Source organism: Coregonus clupeaformis, unplaced genomic scaffold, assembly GCF_020615455.1.
Source record: "Coregonus clupeaformis isolate EN_2021a unplaced genomic scaffold, ASM2061545v1 scaf0403, whole genome shotgun sequence".
Taxonomy (NCBI): domain Eukaryota; kingdom Metazoa; phylum Chordata; class Actinopteri; order Salmoniformes; family Salmonidae; genus Coregonus; species Coregonus clupeaformis.
In genome coordinates, this window is record NW_025533858.1 from 246,890 (window position 1) to 274,858 (window position 27,969).

Below are 27,969 nucleotides of genomic sequence, written 5' to 3' on the forward strand. Positions count from 1 at the left end.
CTCACTAAGAAACTTTACATACACTTAGTTCCTATCCTCCCTCCATTGATCCCAACATATACATTCCTTATACATGGAACATAATCAATAAGTTCTAGTATGATAACATGAATAGGTATATTTCAAGCTAGAATCCAACACATGCACATAATTTGACATTAAACCAATTATGGCAGTAGGTTGAGCATGGCATTAGTCATGTAAACATCTTACTCTACTTATCTTAATTGACTTAAGGTGACAATCGAAGTAACGCTGTTAAAACCACCTGGTTTTCTGAGCAATCTTTAGAATTATTAGGACACTTAAATGCCTTGATCAGATTCATAGAGGCATATTTAATCTGTGCTAGCACGAGCAACGCAAGCTTCCTTCTTTTGCGCGAGTGCAGTTAGTTTGGGAAATAGTTTTCGCATATAAACTTTATATTTCCGAATTCTGAATCAAATATGCTTCTCAAAAATAACATGGTCGCTGTGGTAGTACGTTTATTTTGATTGCCAATTTTCAGCATTCATCAAAGTCCCATCAGGTAGCCTGATTTCAGATGTCCATGCTATTCAATATCTTTGTTTCACAGGGGACAGCCCTAACCGTTGCTCTCTCAGTGGGAGGGGCTTATCATCTGGGGAGCCTCAACAACATCATGATGCTGATAAGACAGAGAAGAGTCTCTCCAGATGGGCACATTTCAATAAACACCAGCAGAGATGTACAGGAAAGAAACCTCAACACTGCTCTTTTGACTGTGCGAAGAGTTTTGCTAAACATAGGGAATTGATCATTTACCAGTGGATTCACACTGGAGAGAAACCGTACTGCTGCTCTCAGTGTGGGAAGCGTTTCGATGCGTCTAAAACCATAAAATCTCAGAGATATCATACAGGGGAGAGGTCTTACCCCGACTTTGATTGTAGGAAGATCTTCAGTCAATCAGGAGCCCTGACTGCATAATGTTTCACCAATACTAGGGTTGTACTGATGTATTAATTTGATTACTAAATTAAATCCATGATCTGCTCAACAACATCTGTTTGTCACTTCATTTATATGTTGCTTTTTATATGGACCAGAGACCTGTTCTAGAATAAGTTTGCTCCAAAAAGATCTAGACATATTTATTGTAAAACCCTTTACCAGATTTTAGTGCAGCTGATGGGACATACAGTGAGGGAAAAAGGTATTTGATCCCCTGCTGATTTTGTACGTTTGCCCACTGACAAAGAAATTATCAGTCTATAATTTTAATGGTAGGTTTATTTGAACAGTGAGATACAGAATAACAACAAAAAAATCCAGAAAAACGCATGTCAAAAATGTTATAAATTGATTTGCATTTTAAAGAGGGAAATAAGTATTTGACCCCTTCTAAATCAGAAAGATTTCTGGCTCCAAGGTGTCATTTATACAGGTAACGAGCTGATATTAGGAGCACACTCTTAAAGGGAGTGCTCCTAATCTCAGCTTGTTACCTGTATAAAAGACAGCTGTCCACAGAAGCAATCAATCAATCAGATTCCAAACTCTCCACCATGGCCAAGACCAAAGAGCTCTCCAAGGATGTCAGGGACAAGATTGTAGACCTACACAAGGCTGGAATGGGCTACAAGACCATCGCCAAGCAGCTTGGTGAGAAGGTGACAACAGTTGGTGCGATTATTCGCAAATGGAAGAAACACAAAAGACCTGTCAATTTCCCCCAGCCTGGGGCTCCATGAAAGATCTCACCTCGTGGAGTTGCAATGATCATGAGAATGGTGAGGAATCAGCCCAGAACTACACGGGAGGATCTTGTCAATGATCTCAAGGCAGCTGGGACCATAGTCACCAAGAAAACAATTGGTAACACACTACGCCGTGAAGGACTGAAATCCTGCAGCGCCCGCAAGGTCCCCCTGCTCAAGAAAGCACATATACATGCCCGTCTGAAGTTTGCCAATGAACATCTGAATGATTCAGAGGAAAACTGGGTGAAAGTGTTGTGGTCAGATGAGACCAAATTCGAGCTCTTTGGCATCAACTCAACTTGCCGTGCTTGGAGGAGGAGGAATGCTGCCTATGACCCCAAGAACACCATCCCCACCGTCAAACATGGAGGTGGAAACATTATGCTTTGGGGGTGTTTTTCTGCTAAGGGGATAGGACAACTTCACCGCATCAAAGGGATGATGGACGGGGCCATGTACCGTCAAATCTTGGGTGAGAACCTCCTTCCCTCAGCCAGGGCATTGAAAATGGGTTGTGGATGGGTGGCATTGAAAATGGGTTGTGGATGGATATTCCAGCATGACAATGACCCAAAACACACGGCCAAGGCAACAAAGGAGTGGCTCAAGAAGAAGCACATTAGGGTCCTGGAGTGTCTCCAGACCTTAATCCCATAGAAAATCTGTGGAGGGAGCTGAAGGTTCGAGTTGCCAAACATCAGGCTCGAAACCTTAATGACTTGGAGAAGATCTGCAAAGAGGAGTGGGACAAAATCCCTCCTGAGATGTGCGCATACCTGGTGGTCAACTACAAGAAACGTCTGACCTCTGTTATTGCCAACAAGGGTTTTGCCACCAAGTACTAAGTAATGTTTTGCAGAGGGGTCAAATACTTATTTCCCTCATTAAAATGCAAATCAATTAATAAAATTTTTGACATGTGTTTTTCTGGATTTTTTTGTTGTTATTCTGTCTCTCACTGTTCAAAAAAACCTACCATTAAAATTATAGACTGATCATGTCTTTGTCAGTGGGAAAACGTATAAAATCAGCAGGGGATCAAATACTTTTTTCCCTCACTGTACATAAGTACAGAAGAATGCAGCTATAGGAATTGTAGTTGTGGTTCTCATCCTCTGTCTCTCTGGCTTCATGTGGTTCAGGTGAGCATCTTTCTAAGACTTATCTTTCACTTTATCATTTTTATTTGTTACTAACTTGATTGTTATTAAATGATTTATTCATTCATTTGTGTAAAAAACATGAAGAAAGCCCCCAAAACGTTAGTTAAACCTGTAGTCCGCACACAGACAGTGTCAATGTTACAATCAACTAACATTAGTTAGCTAACATTCGAGGGTTGACTGTTCTCAAATATTTGTGCAGTGTAAAAATAAAATGTTGGTAATTGGTGTAGTCTGACTACTGCAGTAGGCTACTGCTTGTCCATGTGGTAGCTAACAGCAGAAACCCAGATGAGAGAAAGGTGAAAGCATCCAGGCAGCAGAGATGAGCTTGTCATTAGCTAGCGAACGTTAGCTATATTGTAGCTATAAAGCATTATGTTTACTGTTATTTTGAAATTACATCTTTATTTTATTGTATACAAGTTATATACATTGATAAAAGGGGGTTAGTTATAAGTACGGTATATTTGGCTGTAGCTTAGTTTAGTTTTTGACCAGGGAATTACTTTTGAATTAGGTTTGATTCACAAGTTGCAAAGACTTGCATAAATAGCTCTTTGTCATATCTGTGCTGGTAGTGTACAGCAGTTGCCATTATAGAAGCAGTGAAAAAACCGGAACCAGTAATTCCCAGACATCCCCTCACTAGAGAATGGCCTGTTGAGATACTCCCTATTTGCTCATCTGTTCCAAGTGGCTGTCAGGTTAAAGTAGATGATAGCAGACAACAGGAGTCTTAGTGAAAGGGGGTGTTGTTGAACGTTATTTTGACATTACTCGACTTTTACAGATCACGTAAAATGTTATCCAGGAAATGTCTGTATATTCTGCGGTATTTAAATATATGTTTGATTGCTCTGGTCTAGGAGTGCATCAATTGGAGCCTTGAGACTGGAATTCTCTCGGCAACCCCCTAATCCTTATCTGAACACTGTGACAACAAAGTAACTGTATATGGTTGAGGCAGCGATGCCAGAGTCCCCTGGTGCGAGGAGTACGGTGGAAGTAACTTTAGAGAAAGATTCGGTTGGAGAGCCTCGTAAATGGCATCCCTTGAGAAAGCAAGAACAAGATGTATGTCAGGAGAAGTGCAGTATTATCATAAGGAGACGTATATTGGAGGGAAAAAGAGAGGCAGAGGAGATCTAAGAGAGAGAGGGAAGAAGATTGTAAGCTTGAGTGGGTTAAAAATGGCGGAAAAAAGGGAGAAGGTTTGTTAAAGAAGAATGGTAGGAAATGTAAGCAAAGTGAGCTGAAGACAGGAGGAGAAATGGAAGTGAATGAGGGTGAAGTATCGGAGGTGGTTGGTGTGGTGAAGTACTCAGATCCCAAGGCTTGCACCGAGGGTCAGGATAAAGATGAGTCTGTGACAGTAGGAGTAAAGTTTTTGGAAAAAATGGACCATTGTCTTTTGGCTGATCCATTTGTGGTTTCAGGGTGGGTGAAAACAGATTTGGGTACAGTGGAATCGGTGAGGGTAATCAGAAGTGGTCTAGTGATAATTGTTTGTGTTTCTGCTGGTCAGAGGGAGAAGGCGCTCTGAGTTAAACAAATGGGGGAAAGAAATGTGAATTGTTTCGCTCTCAAGAAAAGGGCACCATTGAAAGGAGTGATTACTGGGGTAGCAGTAAATGTAAAAGTGGACCAACTGAAGGGGAAGATTCCCGGTGTTTGTGATGCTCATCGTTTGGTGCGACGCAAACAGGGTGGCGAGAGTGGGGAAACAGAAGAGTCATTGTCTGTTCTTTTGAGTTTTGAAGTTGAGTCTTTGCCCGACAAACTGAAGTTAGGAAATACAGTGGCTTGCGAAAGAATTCACCCCCTTGGCATTTTTCCTATTTTGTTGCCTTACAACCTGGAATTAAAATGGATTTTTAGGGAGTTTGTATCATTTGATTTACACAACATGCCTACCACTTTGAAGATGCAAAATAAAAAAAATTGTTAAACAAACAAAAAATAAGACCAAAAAAAATAGAAAACTTGAGCGTGCATAACTATTCACTGGTTCGTGTGTTTTGGCAGGTTTGTTGTGGTGCCATATTCTTTCCATTTTTTAATAATGGATTTAATGGTGCTCCGTGGGATGTTCAAAGTTTCGGATATGTTTTTATAACCCAACCCTGATCTGTACTTCTCCACAACTTTGTCCCTGACCTGTTTGGAGAGCTCCGTGCTCTTCATGGTGCCGCTTGCTTGGTGGTGCCCCTTGCTTAGTGGTGTTGCAGACTCTGGGGCCTTTCAGAACAGGTGTGTATATATACTGAGATCATGTGACAGATCATGTGACACTTAGATTGCACACAGGTGGACTTTATTTAACTAATTATGTGACTTCGGAAGGTAATTGGTTGCACCAGATCTTATTTAGGGGCTTCATAGCAAAGGGGGTGAATACATATGCACGCACCACTTTTCCGTATTGTATTTTTTAGAATGTTTTGAAACAAGTTATTTTTTTCATTAAACTTCCCCAATTTGGACTATTTTGTGTATGTCCATTGCATGAACTCAAAATAAAAATCAATTTTTAGGAAAAACGCCAAGGGGGATGAATACTTTCGCAAGGCACTGTATAAGTTATCCTGTACGAGCTTATGTGCCGAATACATTACGTTGTTACAGGTTTCAAACTTATGGGCATGTGGCAGCAGTGTGTAGGTGGGAGGTTCCAAGGTGTGAGAAGTGTGCAGAAGGGCATGAGACAAAGGAATGTGGAGCATTGGGGAAAGTAGTCGTATGTGCTAATTGCAGGGGTGCCCATGGGGCTGGGGATCAGAAATGTCCTGTGCGAGAGAGGCAGGTTGAGGTTTCCAGGGTAAGAGTAGTGCAGAAGTTGTCATATGCTGAGGCAGTGAAGAAAGTAGAGGAAGATGGGTCAAGGGGGAGGAGTGGTGAGAGTAGTAGATATGTACCAGCACAGAGAGATAGGTCAACAAGTGATATATGTTTGAGTAAGATTGGATTTTTAGCATTTATAGTAATGGTTATCAACCCGCTCCTCCGCACACTCCACTGGCTTCCAGTTGAAGCCCGCATCTGCTACAAGACCATGGTGCTTGCCTACGGGCTGTGAGGGGAACGGCACCTCCGTACCTTCAGGCTCTGATCAGTCCCTACACCCAAACGAGGGCATTGCGTTCATCCACCTCTGGCCTGCCGGCCCCCCTACCTCTGCGGAAGCACAGTTCCCGCTCAGCCCAGTCAAAACTGTTCGCTGCTCTGGCACCCCAATGGTGGAACAAGCTCCCTCACGACGCCAGGACAGCGGAGTCACTCACTACCTTCCGGAGACACTTGAAACCCCACCTCTTTAAGGAATACCTGGGATAGGATAAAAGTAGGTCAGTTTGTGGTCTGTGGTGATGTTGTTGATCTCTGCTACCACGTCAACCAACCTCCCTACAGCCGGAGGGATCCTCCTGTACCCTAACACCCTGAGAGAGAAGGATCAGTATCTCACTTCATTGGTTTCAGCATGGCTTGTCCTTAGATAGAAAATGACATCACAAGCTTGAGCTGGGTCACTCCGGACTTCTGCACTGAGAATCACAGAGAGAGAGAGAGACGAGCTACCATGGCAATGCTTCACACTCACACCATTGCAACACCACGCAAACCAGCATCGTCGTCATCATCATCAACACATTTTCAGTCGGAACACTTGAAAGAAGAGGAGTGTGAGTCATCATAGCTTTAACCTAACACACACAGAGTACACACATGGAAACTGAGTTTACTCAAACGCAAACATACACGCACACACACACACAGACACACACATGATTCACACTGGGTTACTCAGTAAAACTGAAAAGGTCATCTGGTTGGCTTGTTTTCATCCTGCAGTTATTTTATTAATCCACTAGTGGTCTCTCTACACCTGACTCAAAACACCTCAACTACAGTCTATTAATCCACTAGTGGTCTCCCTACACCTGACTCAAAACACCACAACTATAGTCTATTAATCCACTAGTGGTCAATCAACACCTGACTCAAAACACCACAACTACAGTCTATTAATCCACTAGTGGTCTCCCTACACCTGACTCAAAACACCACAACTACAGTCTATTAATCCACTAGTGGTCACCCTACACCTGACTCAAAACACCACAACTACAGTATATTAATCCACTAGTGCTCTCTCTACATCCGACTCAAAACACCACAACTACAGTCCATTAATCCACAAGTGGTCTCCCTACACCTGACTCAAAACACCACAACTACAGTCTATTAATCCACTAGTGGTCTCCCTACACCTGACTCAAAAAACCACAACTACAGTTTTTTTATCCACTAGTGGATGGTTAGCTAGAATGCTAGCCATGACCCTCACAGAGACGTCCTTGCAAAACTGACCACATAGCGCACCTGGACGGCCCCGCTAGGGGGAGCCCTTGAGTGCATGTTGAACTAGATGCGGAAGTTGAGCGAGACATCTGCATCTACCTCAGAGTTATAGCTGCCTTTCCGGTAAGCTAGTGTCGTATCGGATGAATGGTGGCCATTATTGCTGTCAACAAAGAGTCCGTTTTATGCTGCATCGTGTTAGAGGCTTTTATTAAAATCACGAGGTTACAGCATAAATGACAGGTGACATGACACCCGGAGAACGGCTCCCCCGATTGCCATGGCCGTTCTGACTTCTTCTTCGTTTAACCCCCCTATTTATAAACAACGAAGCTGACCTCTTCTGGCCAATCCCCAGTCTCCAAGACACTTCCGGTCTGCTGGATGTGGCGTTACACCCAAAACATTCCCTCTTGCTACTAACACAACCAACATTCCATTTCTTCATGAAAAACATTTAACAAAGGCATAATCTTCAGATACTATATTCCCCCCTTCGAGACGAACTAAACGTCTCGAAAACAAACAGAATAGGATTATGACTAGTAACAATTTATCTTATTGAGTATCTTTAACATTAAACCAAAAACATTATTCTCTAGAGTGTAAATACCTTTCTTATGAAATAACTGTTTATGAAGTGTGAATACATTACTATGAAATATGAACAAATCTATGGAGTGTAAGAGCGAAAAACTGTCCGGCAACCTTCATCAATCAAGACAGTAAAATTCTCTCACGGTCCCTCTGCCCCAGGCAACCACCGTCGGTACTCCAGATAACCTCATTAACCATGTAAATGCATTTGAAACTATGATGCAATTAAATACACATGTAAGCCCCTGCAAACAAAATCCTATCCATAAACATCCACTTGCAAGGCTGGTCAACCCATTGGACCGTACAAGTGGAACTCTCCCTGCCTAGACCTTCTGTCCCTAAACATTCACGAAATAAACAAAAACATCTAAGATCCTCACATGTATTCAATAACATCAAACATCATTCTACAAAATTAATACCTGAGACTATTACACAATTATGTATTACACATGTCTATATTTCATTGCAGACACTGGAATGTAGTCCACTACACTTCATCTCCCTGTAGTCTTGACTTCCAATGGATTGTTGATGATGGAATCGGCCACACCCTCCTTGTTTCATCTCCTCCAGTCATATTGTCCCTTCATATTGTCTTTGTTTGAGTATTTCAATCTCCACATGTTCTCCCAAATGCTTCTGGAATGAAAAGAAAAGAAACGACCAAACAGTATCTTTTGCAAAACAACCCTTTCAAATTAAACATCAATATCCACTAGGAATATAACAATGATATATAAATGATGCATGAATCACATAAACCTATTCCCCCCTTTGATTCATAAATCATACCAACATCACCCCAATATTGAAAAAAAAAAGAAAAAATCATCAAATAATCAAAAATGATATTTATCCATCAGTTCCACTTGTCCATCTTTATCCAGATCAGGAACAGTCAACACCGGCATCTGAGTGTTGTCTCCAGGAATCACTCTCCAACCTATCTCAATATCATAGCTTTCTCAAAGGTCAGTAACAAATTACAAACATCACACAGTGTTATCAAAGCTGAAACTAAAATCTGATCCATCACTGCCCCTACTGGCCTAATTGATTTTGCAACCAAGTCTTCTCAGATTTCCCAATCCTTCAATGCATCTATAACCCCAGTGATATTATCTGAACTATCTGGACTCAAAGTGTCTACTATTATCAATATGATCTTCCCAAATGTTACACCATACCATGAATAAAGTCCCCCCTTCTCCCTTAGACTTATCCTTTAATGATAGGCTTGAAGACTATGACATGTCGCCATGTCACCCTTTTAACCCTAGATTTAGCTGTGTCCGGTGCTATCCCTCTTATAATGGTAAAACCTCATATGGAAGCTTCAACGTTGACATGTAACAAAATCCTTTCCATCCATAATGTAAGAATATATATTTTATCATCACAAACCCACCAAATATCTCTAAAATTCTCCATAGTCACATTGTCAGGCAAAAGCTAATATTTTAACCCTCAAAGTCCTGCTCTTCTCACTAACTGGTCCACAAAAATTACATCATATTTGTCATCTCTAACCTTATGTTCATGCTTATCCAAAGTCATCATACAATCATCACAATCTGATATTCCCATAAACATACCCTTTACCTCATATGTTTTATTAGAACAAAAACAACTTTTAGCCCTCAATGTTTCACCTGAATACTTCAGGGTTCCGTTGTTACCTGATTTTCCTTTCCCATTTAACAATTCCCATAGGGTAATTCATTTAACCAAGAACACTTAAACCTAGGCTTAAACCACTGTTCTGACAACGACATTATTTTATCTGTCAATGACTGTTGCCAATACCACAGTCATGACAAAGCATAAGACTGACCCATACCTGATAGAGGCCGCGCGACCGTCTAACATGTTTGGTGCTGGAATTCTCAACAGACATGGACCCTCAAGATTCCTCACTGATCTTACAGAATGAGTTAATATATCTCTAATTTCCACAACAGAAGAACGAGCGGTACTGATCAGATACCTCTCCTTGTCTGTCATCAAAATGAAAGATCTCATCCTGTCCTCCATGATGAATCTATATTCTCTCTACTACTATCTGTTCTCCTATTTTAACCCCATTCGTACTATCATTGACAGCACTCTCCATCCGTAACATAACCCATGAGTCTAAAATTCCCCATTTAATTTCAGAAAAGTTGTTGTCGATGTCATACTCCCTCTTTTGCTATTGCCATCGTATCACTAATCCCTTCCAAAGTTACCATTAAAGTAGTTGACTTAATTGCTGTATCAACCCTAATTACTTCTAGTGCAAAAGTTCCCATTATCCTCTGTGTATTATCTACTGTTGGAGTGACTACTGTAATCTACTCCTCCTGAACTCCTTCGGTGACTGCGGAAGCTTCAACAGATTTCAAATCTTCCATTATAGGCATCACTTTACGAATTACATAGCCCTTTAACCCATAATTCTTAACCGGAACAACTTCTAATGCTTGCCCTAGATAAGTACACATATATTCTCCCTGACCTTTCTCTGTAACATTACGCAACATAAGTGAACAGTCACTCCTAACCTCTTCCACTTCATATCGTTGTACAACCTATCCCTCCTTTGACTAGGTGCAACAGCTTCTACTCCTGGTCCTGATAACAATACTTATTCTCCATAATTATCTCTCCATATGGGAGGAACGTCCCCATCCTAACCCCTAATAAGTATTTTTTCCCCTAAAATTGGTGCTGTATTGGTTCCCTTATAACCAAATGCGATATATTTATGGCTTTAATACCTATCAATGTTGAAAGAGTTAACTTGCTTCTCACTGTTGTTATAATAGACTCACGTGTTGATGTCCTTAGTTACTCCTAATTTTCCCCAGTTTTCCCCTAAGACTTTAAACTCTTTACTTGTACTTCCATCTATCACCACTAGTGTCACTTTTTCCCCAAATCTCAGTCCTTTCTCTAAATCCCTGACTTTCAAACTACAAAATACCCCTATAATTACCTTGATCTCCCTGCTGGGAACTGTAACTATAGATACTCAATCACCCTCAATCTTTTCTTATCATTCAGCAACACATACTTTCTCAATGCATCTGCCCCTAACAGATCTAACCTCCTACCATATCTTCCCACTAAACTTCTAAAAATGTCATTCACCACTTCTCTCTCTGTCTTACTACTAACTTTGAAACTTAGCTTACTGTCTCAGAGTTCCTTCAACCCTAGTTCTCCTAACTTATTTTAATCTAATCTTTTCTCTCATACCATTTACAACTTTTCCCCCTGATTTTCCACAAAATCCCTTACCACCAAATTTTTAGAATATGTGATTGGGAAAGTTCCCCACCTGCTTCTGACTCATTACACACAGACTTGGCAAACGTCTAAACACCTTTTAGCCTAGCCTGAAATCTCTTAGTGTAAGAATGTCACCCAGAATAAACAGTCACCCCTTTTAACTTTTCAGACAGATTGTCTAATAGACAGTCGTCTAGTGTACATTTTATTGTACAATTCAATTTAAACAATGCATCTCTTCCCAACACTGCCATAACAGTATCTTCTAATATTAGTACCTTAAGAGTAATTAACTGTTTTACTACCTCAAATCCCTATCCTAATTCGTTATCAATTAGTGAGATGTTTAACCTCTTTAGGCTGAACCCAGATAAGTTTTCCCCTATTCACTATCACTTCTAATGGTCGGTTGTTTTTACTTCAATTGTTGGCTATTTTCTCTTCTTCTCTAATCGATGCTCTCAGCAATGCACCCCTTCGTCTCTTCTAGGCACTAACAGGTGATCTTCACTTGCTCCTTTATCTTCCTCTGTTGTTTTCTCCCGACTCATTTCCATCACAGGTAAAGTGACCCACCTGTCCATAATTATAACAGTCTTCTGAAAGTTGCTGAAAGTGTAGCTGAAATCTTCCTCCTCCTTCTATTTCTTCTCGTCAATTCTGTGTCTGTCCAGAAACTGCCTTTGGATATGAATCAACTGGTACCCCCTTGGCTGGTACAATTGCATTTGATATTGTTCAGTTAAAGCTGTAACAGTGATTGTTGATTTGGTTCACTCTGATTCTTCATAACCAAAACTTATCTTCTCCACCCGTTGTATGATTGAGTTTTCAGAATTTCTTCGTCCTGTTCTTTCTTCTTCTCCAATTCTTGAGATCCTCTCAGCAGTTTCTCCTCTTCTGTATCTTCAGCGTCTCGAGCTGTTCCTCTAGCTCTCTTACCTCTCCCAAAGTCGTCGCTTCCTCCAGGCCTGATACGCCTCGGTCTATATCTCCTATTTCTTCTTTGCCAGTCATTGTAGGATAAAATCCTCTTGAACATAAAGCACCCTTAATCTCCAAATCTTCATCGCTTTCTTCATCAGAACTCGAATCTCTTGTCTCCTTCTTCGTTCAACTTTCATCAGAGATCAAATCTCGTGTACCCTTCTTCGTTTCTCTCTTGCCAACTTCCTTCTGATCACAGAGTCATATCCACCCATGCATGACCTCTCTCAATCACTCTCATCTTCATCATCCTCATCTTCTTTAAGTTCCCAGACATCTCGGTTTTTCTTCCTTCTGGAGTTTTGGATTCATCTTTATCGTCGTTTCTGCTTGTCCTCTATCTATTATTCGTCTTCATCTCTGATGCCATAATCACCCTGCTGGATGATCACTGAAAGCTGAGGATAAACATCCCTAAGCTGTACTTTTTCTTCTCGTAAGGTGGGTGTCTTTTTGCTGAATCCGTATGTGAGAAAGGTGTACTAACTTCTGCCATTAGTTTTCCTAACACTACTTTCTAACCCTACTTTAATTAAAGAATGACTATTTTAATCAATTTTCCCCTATATCAAGCCTTTTATATTCCTTTATTGTGAACTATCTTATTTTAGACTGTATAGCCTAAGGCTTCCCCCCTTAAATTATTAATATAACCCTAAACAACTCCAAATAAATCCAAATAAACTCCAAATAAATCAATTAAAAATCATGAATAATTAAAACCAATTTTTATTCCTATGTCACCAATTTATCAATTAGTGTTGGCTATCTTACCACAACCCATCCAATGCAAGTAAATGTAGTTAGTCAACTTCAAAGCAATCCCCCAAAAACAAAGCCTTCTAACCTTACAACCCTTCAATACTCCAATTCCCATAACCCCTTGCTCTATCAGCTCTAATTATCTTAAATTTACAGAATAGTCAATCCTTGATTCCCAACACATCTGTAATCAAACCCCAGTGATACACAGAGCTTCCAAAATGCAATTTTTAATGAAATAGTATTTGCCAAGCCTATGTAAAATTGTCATAACATCACATATCTTGTAACAGTCTCAAAACCTTATTTTTTGACTTGATCCTCTGCCGCGTCACGTGATCACTTCCTGTATCTCCTCGCTCCCCCTCTCTCCTGTCTCTCATGACAAGGGACAAAGACACAGAAACAGCTTTTAGTAGTTAATGCCATCACTGAGTATTTCCAACCATTCAATATTCATTCGTTCTACATTATTCACTCTAAGACTAAACTCAGAACTAAATAGATCGCTCAAAAACATTTTTATTTAATTTTAATCGTCTTTTAATTATTTAATTCAATTCCTTATACTTCGCCAACATATATTTACTGTATAAATTCAATAGGTCACAAAACAAGTTTCATCTTTAACCATCGCCGTTTAAACTAGAATACTCGTGTTAAAATTTCTCCTCTGTCTGTCTATTTTCCCTTGCAGGGTAACGCCAAATGGGACCTATGACCTTAACCCACCATTTTGTTTTGTAGGCTCAGCGCGACCTCATGTCGTAGTTTTAGCCCCGTAAAATCAAGCACATGCGCACATCCATTCAAAAATACCTTTTCACCGTGGAAGGAAGATTCTCTACTCTCTCTCCCCAAACAGACAGAATAACACTCCAGCTGTAACTCCCGTTTCCCCCTTATAGTCAAACAACATTTAACAGCGCTCACAAAACATATAACCTGACTTACACACAGAGACAAATTTAAGAGACTTTAATCCATCGCAATGGAATCTCTAAGGATACGTTAGCATGTAGCACACAACACAATTAGCATTTAGCATTAGCCTCTAGCTACGATGTACCATGTAGCATGAAACACACTCCCATTTAGCCTTAACCTTAGCTTTAGCCTCTAGCTAACTGCGGCCTACCCAGCCCTAAGTAACCTGCACCGTGGCCAAATCATTGTCCATTATTATCAATATCTCCGCCTAACTTTATGCTGCCGTAAGTTCTGGATAGTCATAGAGAGGTTACCCCATGCATTATAGTTCGTCAACCATACGATGAGTATATAACATGCATATAATCCGTCCAGCTTATAATTCCCAGAATTAACCTTACAACACCGAACGCGTTGCAAGGATTTCATGGCCCATTCCTAAAGAATCGCCTCGCTTCGAGGTCTTTACCAGATTCACGGTGCCCTAAAGAATGCGCATATCGGCCTTCTCTAAATCCTCATTGTCACCCGTTACCAATGAAATCTATCTTAATGCTCTAAATCCTCATTGTCACCCGTTACCAATGAAATAACATTTTAGCAGACTCCAGTCGACCGCAATAACGCCACCGAGGCAAGGTCATATGGAACATCTCTCCAGTGTACACAAGTCATATCCAATCTAACAAACTCCGAAGCGGTAAGAAAACACTCACCATTTTTTTTTGCCCTGCTTCAAAGCGAGTTAGCCTGGCGGTTGACTGAAACAAGGAAGAGACGCAAACCCAGCCCCACGTTGGGCGCCATTATGTCGTATCGGATGAATGGTGGCCATTATTGCTGTCAACAAAGAGTCCGTTTTATGCTGCATCGTGTTAGAGGCTTTTATTAAAATCACGAGGTTACAGCATAAATGACAGGTGACATGACACCCGGAGAACGGCTCCCCCGATTGCCATGGCCGTTCTGACTTCTTCTTCGTTTAACCCCCCTATTTATAAACAACGAAGCTGACCTCTTCTGGCCAATCCCCAGTCTCCAAGACACTTCCGGTCTGCTGGATGTGGCGTTACACCCAAAACATTCCCTCTTGCTACTAACACAACCAACATTCAATTTCTTCATGAAAAACATTTAACAAAGGCATAATCTTCAGATACTATACTAGCCTATAATAACCATGCTATAGTTAGCCTAACCATTCCCGGTACGCTAGCCTAAATAACCACAATATAGATAGCCTAACCATTCCCGGTAAGCTAGCCTAAATAACCATGACATAGTTATCCTCACCATTCCTGGTACGCTAGCCTATATTAGTCCTGAGTGGCGCAGTGGTCTAAGGCACTGCATCGCAGTGCTAACTGTGCCACTAGATCCTGGTTTGAATCCAGGCTCTGTCGCAGCCGGCCGCGACCTGGAGACTCATGGGCGGCGCACAATTGGCCAAGCGTCGTCCAGGGTAGGGGAGGGAATGGCCGGCAGGGATGTAGCTCAGTTGATAGAGCATGGCGTTTGCAACGCCAGGGTTGTGGGTTCGTTTCCCACAGGGGGCCAGTATAAAAAAATAAATGTATTCACTAACTGTAAGTCGGTCTGGATAAGAGCGTCTGCTAAATGACTAAAATGTAATATGTAATAATAACCACGATACAGGCCCTATACACCGGTACAGGACTAATGATGATACTAGTCTATAATAACCACGATACAGGCCCTATACACTGGTACAGGACTAATGATGATACTAGTCTATAATAACCACGATACAGGCCCTATACACTGGTACAGGACTAATGATGATACTAGTCTATAATAACCACGATACAGGCCCTATACACCGGTACAGGACTAATGATGATACTAGTCTATAATAACCACGATACAGGCCCTATACACCGGTACAGGACTAATGATGATACTAGTCTATAATAACCACAATACAGTCCCTTTAGACAGGTACAAATATAAAAAAGCTGTATAAAAGCAATCTCAAAGGTCAGCTTCAGGTGGTCCTTTAATGAAATGGATGGTCTCACTCAGAATCGGCGCTTGGCAGTTGCAGGAATAAACTTTGAAGCCAACGTCCTCCTCTTCCTCTGCCAAAGGAGGTGAATCTAAAAAGTCTCTTTTTGCCTTGCAACCTTCACAATATCCAAGTCGGTCGCCAGTGGGATGACAGGGATCGAAGCTCTCAACGTCACCAGCCGCTCCATTGTCAGCCGTCTCCTAACCGCATCTAAAGCCTGTCTCCTCTGTGCTCTGTTGAGCTCTATGTGTGAGTCCATGTGCCGGTCCAGCCTGCTGAAATGGGTGGAGCATCCCGTCACTGGACACAGCTCCTGCCTGATATTTACATGGCCCGACTGCGAATGACAAAGGAGTACCCTCTCCTCCGGGTTCCTCACATTGTGTGCCAGCCACGTATCCATGTATCCATTGTGGTTGGAGTCCTGGGTCTCTTCAAGGGAGGCCCGGGTCCTCTGGAGGGTGGCCCCATTACGTCAGAAGAACAATATGCTACAGGTAACTATACTCACACCCCTGAGAACGTGTGCCATATTCCATCACTCTGAGTCAAACGGATCAAGAGATATAAATGTGTGCTTGTTGTAGCGCCACCGTGTGGTCGAGCTGAATGTGCTTAGATATGTTGAGTCTTGACAGTATTTGGAACATGTGTATCAATATCCATGTCTGATTTATAAGCGTATATCTGCCACACCACGCCCAAATGAATGCTTATTGGTCAGTAGCGGCCATTTTGTTATATCCACAATAATGGCATTATTTAGTGCATGTAGCTGTACTCAGTCTCTCCTTTACTTTTAGCCAAGAGAGACTGGCATGCATAGTATTGATATTAGCTCTCTGATTACAGTAAAGAGAAAGACAATAACTGCTTAAGCATCCTGTTTTGAATTCATGACGAAATAATTGCACCAAATCAAATCAAATTGTATTCGTCACATGCGCCAAATACAACTGGTGTAGACGTTACCGTGAAATGCTTGCTTATGAGCCAAGAGTTTAAAAATGTAATAGTAACACAAAAGGAATAAAATACACAAGATGGAGCTTTATACAGGGAGTACCGTACAGCCTTAGCCTGATTATGCAATCATTTGGATCAGTTATGGGTCTATTCTCCACAGTTTACAAGGTCCAGAAAGGTACATTTGCAGGCTACTCATATGGTGGACTTTGATCACACCATCGCGCTCTCTCCCTTTCCTTTCAAATTCACAGCCAGGGGCTTATTTATTACAGAAACCGTTTATAACCAAAGAGCAAACAGAGCAAACAGAGCAAAACAGAGCAAAATTAGAGTTTCTATTGGACAAATTCAGGTAGGTTCCTCCCCGTCTCATTTGCTTCCGATTAAGAAACATTTAGCAACAGAATCAACGGAATGAATGTGCCACAGTTCTTTTGGTTTCTTTATTTTACATTCAGCAAGCAAGAGCAAGCTGTAGTAGTAAACAAAAAAGCTCAAAATAAGTGTTGCTTTTCCTGGGACTCCAAGAGCTAAAGAGTAATTATTAGGAATAATGAACAATATGAAATGACAGGCAGCCTAGGATAAACATAACACTAGAAAAAGGAGACTGTTGGTAGAAACTACTCCAAAACCCGATTTAATCCATTAACTTTTTTCCACATTGAGGAACAATCTCCTTTCGACTTCAAAATTCCATTTAACTTCTCTAGACTCTCTTCAGCGGACAGAGACTGCAAAGAAACCCTTAAATTATTGTGAAGATATATGTTTTTCATGAGCTGTGGTCCTGGCATAATTGTGTGACGCCATCAGGGCAGGATTAATGCAGGGGCTTACCGGGGCTGAAGCCCCTGGGCCCAGGCCCGTGGGTGGCCAAAGAGGCAACAAAACATGTACAATAATAAAGCAATTTACACATATACACAGTACCAGTCAAAAGTTTAAACACACCTACTAATTCCAGGATTTTTCTTTATTTAAACTATTTTCTACATTGTGGAATAATAGTGAAGACATCAAAACTATGAAATAACACATATGGAATCATGTAATAACCAAAAAAGTGTTAAACAAATCAAAATATATTTTATATTTGAGATTCTTCAAAGTAGCCACCCTTTGCCTTGATGACAGCTTTGCACTCAGGAGCCCACTCTCATTGTAAACAGCCTGCTGCTGCTTGCTGCCGCTTTGCTAACCGTTGTAACGTATACACCTGGAGTCAGAAAGCAGGTGCAGACGGTGAGTTTTAATACTGATCCGATACAAAAGAACAAACATGGGAAGCGTATTGAACGTGAGAGGAAAACCAATAACACCTAAGGACTGATAACAACAGAGGGCTAAATAAAAAGGGAGTAATCAGGGAAGTGATGAAGTCCAGGTGTGCCTAATGATGAGGCACAGGTGTACGTAATGAAGGTTGCCAGGTGCGCGTAATGATGGGTTGCCAGGACCGGTGGTTAGTAGACCGGCGACGTCGAGCGTCGGAGAGGGGGAGCGGAAGTGGACGTGGCAATTGTCAGATTGGGGGAGGAGAAGAGGTAGGAGGCCTACGTGGGTAACTGGGGGGCCATGCCTTGATGGGTAACTGATTAAGAAAAAATAAACAAATAAACTGCATAATAAGTAAATGTGTCTGGTCAATTGTGTGTCAGGGGCTGGGCCGAAGCACAAGAGGCAAAACAATATAATAAAAAGTATGTATTTTCTTCCCTCTTTTTAAAATGATTTTATCCAACCACAGGAGCTCACTCTCAATGTTCAAAATACACCAGAGAGCATCATTTAGCCACAGAGGACCAATAGTTTCAAAGAAATAACTGTGATTTAAGTTTACATTTTATCACAAGCACATACAATGTAACTGCCGAGCCCTTTCCCAACAATGCAGAGTTAAAAAGTAAGAAAGAAATTAGCTAAGGAAAATATTAACACAATAAAATAACAATAACGAGGCTATTTACCGAGTCAATGTGCAGGGGTACAAGGTAGTTTAGGTAATTGTGGTAATATGTACATGTAGGTAGGGGTAAAAGTGACTTGACAATCAGCACGTGTGTAATGTTGAGATGGAATTATCAATCAGTAAAGCAGAAGCCAAGGGGTTAATAAGAACAGTGGTTAAAAACAAATGGTAAGAGTTGTGGAACAAGGAGAGAAAGGGAAGACACCTGTATAAGATCCAGGAAAAGGTGGGGGCAGGGAGGTCCTCAGGCCGAGAGAGAAGGTAGGAAAGTGTAGTCACAAGGCTGAGACTGGGACACACAAGGCTCAATAGTACATTGAAACTGGTGGGAAACATCCTACTGGGAGGTGTGATCATTGTCAGGAGGAGCTGGAGACAGTGGAACAGTGCCAGAAATATGTGAGGGAAAGGGAGCGATTGTTATTAGTTTTGAGGAGCAATGTGGTTGAAGAGCCAGGATTAAGTGAACTGCTGGGGAAAGCTTCAGGGGATGTAGTATTTAATGATGTATTTCGTTTCCTTAGGGAGACAAGAATATTGGGCAGGATTTAGACCTTCACTGTCTCTGGTCCACACTCCAGTCCAGTTGGTGGCGGTATTGCACCTTAAAGTTGGTTACCAACAACTAAATAAAATGCACAGAAGATAAAACCCATATTTATGTTGATTTATTTTCCCTTTTGTACATAATATGAGATTTGAAATGTCTTTATTCTTTTGGAACTTTTCTCATTTTAATGTTTACTGTTCATTTTCTTAATGTTTAATTCACTTTTGTTTATTATCTATTTCACTTGCTTTGGCAATGTGAACATATGTTTCCCATACCAATAAAGCCCTTTGAATTGACATTTAATTGAGAGGAAGAGAGAGAGATAGAGAGATCTTCTGCACAGATCTTCTGCACAGATTCTGCACAGGTGTTCCAAAAAAGGTCCAGTCGCCAGGACCACAAATACAAAATACCACCTAGACACCATTGCCCTAGAGCACACAGAAAACTATACATACCTTGGCCTAAACATCAGCGCCACAGGTAACTTCCACAAAGCTGTGAATGATCTGATAGACAAGGCAAGAAGGGCCTTCTATGCCATCAAAAGGAACATAAAATTCGACATACCAATTAGGATCTGGCAAAAAATACTTGAATCAGTTATAGAACCCATTGCCCTTTATGGTTGTGAGGTCTGGAGTCTGCTCACCAACCAAGAATTCAAAAAATGGGGCAAACACCAAATTGAGACTGCATGCAGAATTCAGCAAAAATATCCTCCATGTACAATGTAAAACACCAAATAATGCATGCAGAGCAGAATTAGGCCGATACCTGCTAATTATCAAAATCCAGAAAAGAGCCGTTAAATTCTATAACCACCTAAAAGGAAGCGATTCCCAAACCTTCCATAACAAAGCCATCACCTACAGAGACATGAACCTGGAGAAAAGTCCCCTAAGCAAGCTGGTCCTGGGGCTCTGTTCACAGACCCCACAGAGCCCCAGGACAACAACACAATTAGACCCAACCAAATCATGAGAAAACAAAAAGATAATTACTTGACAAATTGGAAAGAATTAACAAAAACACAGAGCAAACTAGAATGCTATTTGGCCCTAAACAGAGAGTACACAGTGGCAGAATACCTGACGACTGTGACTGACCCAAACTTAAGGAAAGCTTTGACTATGTACAGACTCAGTGAGCATAGCCTTGCTATTGAGAATGGCCGCCGTAGGCAGACCTGGCTCTCAAGAGAAGACAGGCTATGTGCATACTGCCCACAAAATGAGGTGGAAACTGAGCTGCACTTCCTAACCCCCTGCCAAATGTATGACCATATTAGAGACACAGATTTCCCTCAGATTACACAGATCCACAAAGAATTCGAAAATAAACCCAATTTTTGATGAACTCCCATATCTACTGGGTGAAATATCATAGTGTGTCATCACAGCATCAAGATTTGTGAAATGTTCCCACAAGAAAAGGGCTTCTCCCAGTGAATAGCTTTTGTACTTTAACCATTTGCACATCGTTACAACACTGTATATATACATAATATGACATCTGAAATGTCTTTAATCTTTTGGAATTTCTGTGAGTGTAATGTTTACTGTTTCTTTTTTTGTTTATTTCACTTTTGTTTATTATCTAATTCACTTGCTTTGGAAATGTTAACACATGTTTCCCATGCCAATAAAGCCCCTTGAATTGAATTGAGAGAGAGAAAAGAGAGAGATAAGAGAGAAGAGAGAGAGAGAGAGAGAGAGAGAGAGAGAGAGAGAGAGAGAGAGAGAGAGAGAGAGAGAGTTGTAAGATGGTAATTCAAAACGTAAATTCCAAAATGGGGACAAATACTGACAATTAATCAATTACAAATGACTTGACCCTCCCCTGGACAAAAAAACAACAACTAAACTTTCCCCCTGACTGAAATTGAAAAAGCATGACCCTTCCCGGGGAAATACAGTAATTGCATACATTTCTGCCTGTCGCTAAAGTATAATGGATTTATACTATAGTCCAGTTGGAGGCAGTAATGCAAGATATTGGATGCCAACCACCATTAAATCCACTGAAGAAGAAGAAGTTTACGAATTTCGTCATTGCAAATCTTTTCTGGGATGTGTGATAATTTACTTGTTTTCTGTAATATCGTATAGCTTTGGAATCGTGACATTAACTAGTTTGGAGGAAAATATGCAGGTTTCTGGACTCATACCCAGACTCTGAGAAGGGATTGTGTGACTATTAGCTTAGCAACCGTTACGATTAGTTTGGCAACCGCGTGAACCAGCATGACAACGTGAACGCGATTTTTCGACAGTCTGCTGGGTGAGCCGTTATACGTTCCTCCATTCATTGACGAATGAGATTCCTAGATCCTCCTTTCTCTAATATCTCTGCAATGAGTTCTTGAATCGAGATAGCTGTGTATTTTGCTACTGCATGACCAGTGTGAGCCAGAATGTCTGATGAAGAAACGCTGAAGAAACAATAGCTTCCCCAATGGATCTGGTAAGTCTGGTTTCCTTTTAACAGTATAGGCCTGCTGTCTAAAATGTCTAGGCCAAGTTGTTATCATATTTCATCCTCCACATTCCTCTGTTCCGTGTTAATGGCTGGGCAACAAAAAAAAGACTGTAAAACTTGTTGGGATTTTTTTACCTTCAGCAAGGTAACCTACTACTATATCATGTGTAGGAATCTGTGTCTAGTACTTAATGTGTTCACCTCCACTGATTTGAAAATCTGATTATCCATTATATGACCAGATACTCGGAAGTGGCCACTCAAAATTAAAATACATCTATTCTGTGGGGTTTATCAGCGGTTGTCATCCAACTTTATGGTACATTACGCCACCTACTGTACTGGAGTGTGGGCCAGCGACAGGGATCGAGGAACTAAATCCTATATGACAGCCCCGTTTCTCTTAAAAAATGTAAATATTTGAGAATGTATCTAACAATGTTCTACTCAGAATGCTTATCAAACTCAATTCATGTACCCCAATATCCCTCATACAGTTTCAGTCTCTCTCTTTCCCTATCATACTGCCCACACTGTATCAGCACATGCTCCACTTTCTCTGTTTCCTGGCATTAATCACACCTTCCTGGTGGATGCTTTCCTATATAATAATAATATGCCATTATTTAGCAGACGCTTTTATCCAAAGCGACTTACAGTCATGCGTGCATACATTTTTTGTGTATGGGTGGTCCCGGGGATCGAACCCACTACCTTGGCGTTACAAGCACCGTGCTCTACCAGCTGAGCTACAGAGGACCACATTTAATGACTTATTCAGCTGGCTGTGTCCCACCCTTAGCCTTGTAAGGATGGCCTCCTCTCTTCTGTCCATTCCTACCATCCTCCCCTACTTTACTCTGTACCTGGAATAGGGGCGGCATGTAGCCTAGTGGTTTAGAGCGTTGGGCCTGTAACCCGAGCCGACTAGGTGAAAAATCTGTCAATGTGCCTTTGAACAACTTAACCCTAATTGCTCCTGTAAGTCACTCTAGATAACATTGCCTGCTAAATGACTAAAATGTAAACAATGAATAGTGTCACTGTTTCACTGTTCCTGCACCACCACTGCCCATATCATTCCCTTAGCCTCTGCTTTGCTCATTGGCACTTCCACCTCCTGTGTCCTAAGGGCCTGTTTAGCTAGCACATCTACTTCCTCATTCCCTTCCACCCTCACATGGGCCGGGACCCAAGCAAAGCTTATATGGACACCCATCTGTTACTCCCGGGCATGAATTTGAATTCCCTCATTTAGCAGGCCTTGCCTGCTATGTGAGCTAAATGATTGCAGACTTATCAACACAGCACATGAGTCAAAACATATAACTACTCTGTCTGGCTTGACTTCCTCCACCCACTGCATGGCCAACAGTACGGCCATCAGCTCTGCCATGTACACAGCCAGGTGGTCTGTAATACGTCTCCTGACAGCCACCCCACTTTCCTGTTCAACAAAGTTTCCAGCATGTCACGTGACCTACTTTTATCAGTACACTCGTAACAACCTAATCATTACGAAACGTATATTTGATCAAATAAGCCACATGTCGCCTCTTCCTCTCTGTTTTGAAAGGAAATGACTGGTATAAGAAATATGATGGAAACTCTGACTAGCCCATGCCTCCACCAACCCAATGCTATTAGATTTGTGGGAAGTAGTGAATGATTGAACATTTGAGGAAAAATTAGATATTCTAGGGATGCACCCAAATCAATCAGAGGTGTAGACTAAATTAATCAAATGTTTGGTTTAATGATAAACTGTTTAATATTTATTGTGGCCAACAGGACAAAGGTAGCCCGTTCCCCTCCACCCTCCAGGAGTCCCCAGGTCAAACGCCTCCCGGTACCACTTTACTGCTAGGTCTGGTCGACTGCAGGAAAACACTGGGGCAGAGTGGAACTGAGAGAGGAGGAGGAGAAGAGAAGGAAGATGGAGATTTGATTTCATTAAGTAAGAACCATGGTGTGTAGATTACACTACAGTCTGCTTCTGTAACAATAGTGGAGGTGCATAAAGATGGCGGCCCACATGTACTTACCACAAATTCCTCGTTTTGCTAAGTTCACTGTTTTGTACATTGCTCTCCTTTACTGTTTTTTTGGTATGGTCATTAGCACAGTAAACATGATCCCAATTTTAGCTTCAAGACGCCAGCAATTTGAAAAACTGAAAAAGTAGATTGTGTTGATTTATTGGAACATTGAACAATGTCGCGCACCGTAGTTTCAAAACTCAATGGAGAGTGCTAAAACAATGACTTAATGTCATAAGTCTGCCATCTTTATGCACTTTAGTCATTAATTGATTAATTATATATTAATGAGAATCTGGGTAGTTCCACCCATTTTTAAAAGTGTAATAAAAAAAAGAATTCACCTAATTATCATTTGATCATAAATAGCACATGTTCAACTTCATAAACATGTTTTTCCAATCTCAAGACATTGAATAAAACTATTACTATACTAAGTGCTATGTGCCAAATAAAGTGACATGGTTGAACGTAACAGGGGACTGCTGAAAACAACAAAGCCAGTGCATTACATGGGTGAAATAGTCCTTTAAATCAGCCATAAGACCGCTTGTGACAGAGGGAATGGAAGGTTGTTTTGAATGCAATCTTCCAAAAATGTTTTACTTGTTAAAACTTTTCTAGCATGTCTATGTATGGGTGAAGGGGTTTACTTGCACAGTTTTCCACCACAAAACAGAATAAAATTGACAAAGATTAGGACCAGCTCACCTGCTTTTACTCTGTGATTTGACTATTAGATGTTCAATGTTTCTTTTGCAAACATATTTTTTAAGGAATAGTTTCAACATATTAAAATTAGAGTTCAGTTCATGTAACGGGGTTGACCTTAAAATGAGGGACAGACGTAAATTAATTACTAATCACATTCATAATAATCTTCAGAAATGACTTTGTCAAAGAAACAAAATAACTAGTGCTTTACAATGAGTATGTTTACATGCACACTCATAATTGGACATTAAACTAGTTATGGCAGTAGGCTGAGTATGGCATTAGTCATGTAAACACCTTACTCTGCTTATCTTAATTGGCTTAAGGTGACAATCGAAGCAACGCTGTTAAAAACACCTGGTTTTATGAGCAATCTTTAGAATTATTAGGACACGTAATCGCCTTAATCAGATTCATGTAGGCATATTTAATCTGTTCATGTTCAGCACGAGCAGCGCAAGCTTCCTTCTTTTGCGAGAGTGCAGTGAGTTCAGAAAAACTGAAATTATGCATCTTAGAAATAGTTTTCACATACAAACTTTGTATATCCGAAATTGGAATCAAATATGCTTATCAAAAATAACATGGTCGCTGTGATAGTACGTCTATTTTGATTGGCAATTTTCAGCATTTATCAAAGTCCCATCAGGTAGCCTGATTTCAGATGTCCATGCTATTAATTATCTTTGTTTCACAGGGGACAGCCCTAACTGTTGCTCTCTCAGTGGGAAGGGCTTATCATCTGGAGAGGCTCAACAACAACACGATTCTGACAAGACGTCTCTCCAGAAGAGTCACTCCAGATCAGAACCTCTCACTAAACACAAGCAGAGACTTATAGGGAAGAAACCTCACCACCGCTGCTCTGGCTGTGGGAAGAGTTTTTCTAAACAGACGGAATTGATGATTCACGAGCGGATTCACACTGGAGAGAAACCTTATAGCTGTGATCAGTGTGGGAAGAGCTTCAATTATTCAGGAGCCCTGACTGTACACCAGCGCATACACACAGGAGAGAAGCCTTATAGCTGTGATCAGTGTGGGAAGAGCTTCAACGAATCAGGAGCCCTGACTACACACCAACGCATACACACAGGAGAGAAGCCTTATAGCTGTGATCAGTGTGGGAAGAGCTTCAATCAATCAGCACACCTGACTATACACCAGCGCATACACACAGGAGAGAAGCCTTATAGCTGTGATCAATGTGGGAAGAGTTTCAATCAATCAGGAGACCTGACTACACACCAACGCATACACACAGGAGAGAAGCCTTATAGCTGTGATCAGTGTGGGAAGAGCTTCAATCAATCAGGAGCCCTGATTACACACCAGCGCATACACACAGGAGAGAAGCCTTATAGCTGTGATCAGTGTGGGAAGAGCTTCAATCATTCAGGAACCCTGACTAAACACCAGCGCATACACACAGGAGAGAAGCCTTATAGCTGTGATCAGTGTGGGAAGAGCTTCAGTCAATCAGGAGACCTGACTCTACACCAGCGCATACACACAGGAGAGAAGCCTTATAGCTGTGATCAGTGTGGGAAGAGCTTCAATCATCTAGGAGCCCTGACTACACACCAACGCATACACACAGGAGAGAAGCCTTATAGCTGTGATCAGTGTGGGAAGAGCTTCAACGAATCAGGAGCCCTGACTACACACCAACGCATACACACAGGAGAGAAGCCTTATAGCTGTGATCAGTGTGGGAAGAGCTTCAATCAATCAACACACCTGACTATACACCAGCGCATACACACAGGAGAGAAGCCTTATAGCTGTGATCAGTGTGGGAAGAGCTTCAGTCAAACAGGAGACCTGATTACACACCAGCGCATACACACAGGAGAGAAGCCTTATAGCTGTGATCAGTGTGGGAAGAGTTTCAGGATTTCAGGACACCTGACAACACACCAGCTCACACACACTGGAGAGAAACCTTACTCCTGTCTATGTGGAAAGAGCTTTGCTCATTCAGGGTCATTGAAAACACACCAGAAAGCACAAACATGTTTTCTTTCATCTCCTTCTTCTCCGGCAACAGTTCCTGATCCCTAAATAAAGTTTCAATAGAAAACATCTTGTAAAGAGTCATCTATCTCCCATTCTCTAACAGTTTACTAAGTCTGATTACCACGGTAACCTGTGTAGCATAATATGAAGCTCTGGATCGATATGTGTCAAGCGTCTAGGAGTAAGAGTGCTGTGTGTGTGGTGGGGTGGGGATGTTCAGAGCTGTATCTTATTTCATTAACTCCTATTATCCATTAAATAATTGTATAATGTAGAATAATGTTTCAACAATACTAGGTGTGTATTCATGTATTCAATAGATCAATAAATTAAATATATTATCTGCTCAACAACGTCAACGTTTTTTAAAACTTTAATAATAATCAACAAAATTTAAGGACCATAGGCCTCTTGTATAATTAGTTTGGTCCTAAAAGATGTTCACATATTTATTGTAAATCCCTTCACCAGGTTTTAGTGTAGCTGATGGGACATACGGAAGTACAGAAGCCATAGGCCTATTAGTGTGGTCAAATGATGTTGTTGCATTTATTTTAACGTATTTTAATTGGGATATCTTTCAGCTTTCCTTATTGTATATTAAGTGTTCTCCAAAAAGATGTTCACACATTTTTATTGTGAATCAAATTATGTTTTGGTTGTTAGGAAGAGGCATCATGGGGACAGGAAGCCAGCTCTGCCCATCAGTACTTATAGGTCATGTCAACCACAGACCTCACACTCTTCTGTTTTCTCACGGCCAGTAATGTCTCCTACCAAACTGCTCTCTCTTCACTCTGGAAATACACTTGATAATATCTTATACCTTACCATTCTACTTTTTATTGGGGATTTGTTACGCGGAACGAATGCTTGCATGTAAATGTAATTGTAAAACACACATCTGCTATGTGGTTTCATGTTTTCTTGTTTTGTTTTTCATTGCTTATTGCATATTCATTTTTTTTAATATGTATTTTTTAAATATTTAATTGTATTATGTAGAAGAGACCAGGATATGTTGTTGCCCTGTGTCCCAACACTCAATTTTATAGTCATGGTCCTGAGGATCAAACAGGTTTAAAACAATCAACAGAGAAACACGTGTCTTACAGCGCTACACATCTGTTATAATAAGTACTTTTTCCTGCTTAATTGAAGTATCAGTTGTAGTTTTTCACCAGTTATAAAGTGTGTTTGTTGTCTATCTTTATGTTTCTAAGGCTGAAGGGAGGGAGATGCAACAATAGCCTTGAGAACATCTGGACTAATATAGAACTCTGTTCCAAGTTGCTGTCAGGTAAAAGTAGACGATAGCAGACAACAGGATTATTAGTGAAAGGGTTGATGTTGAACGTTTTGTTGACTTTACTCGACTTTTATAGA

General features: G+C 40.9%; 1 pseudogene; it reads left to right on the top strand.

The window, feature by feature from the left end:
- LOC121576322 overlaps positions 1-27,969 on the top strand; it is a 157,963-nt pseudogene that overhangs the window by 115,783 nt on the left and 14,211 nt on the right.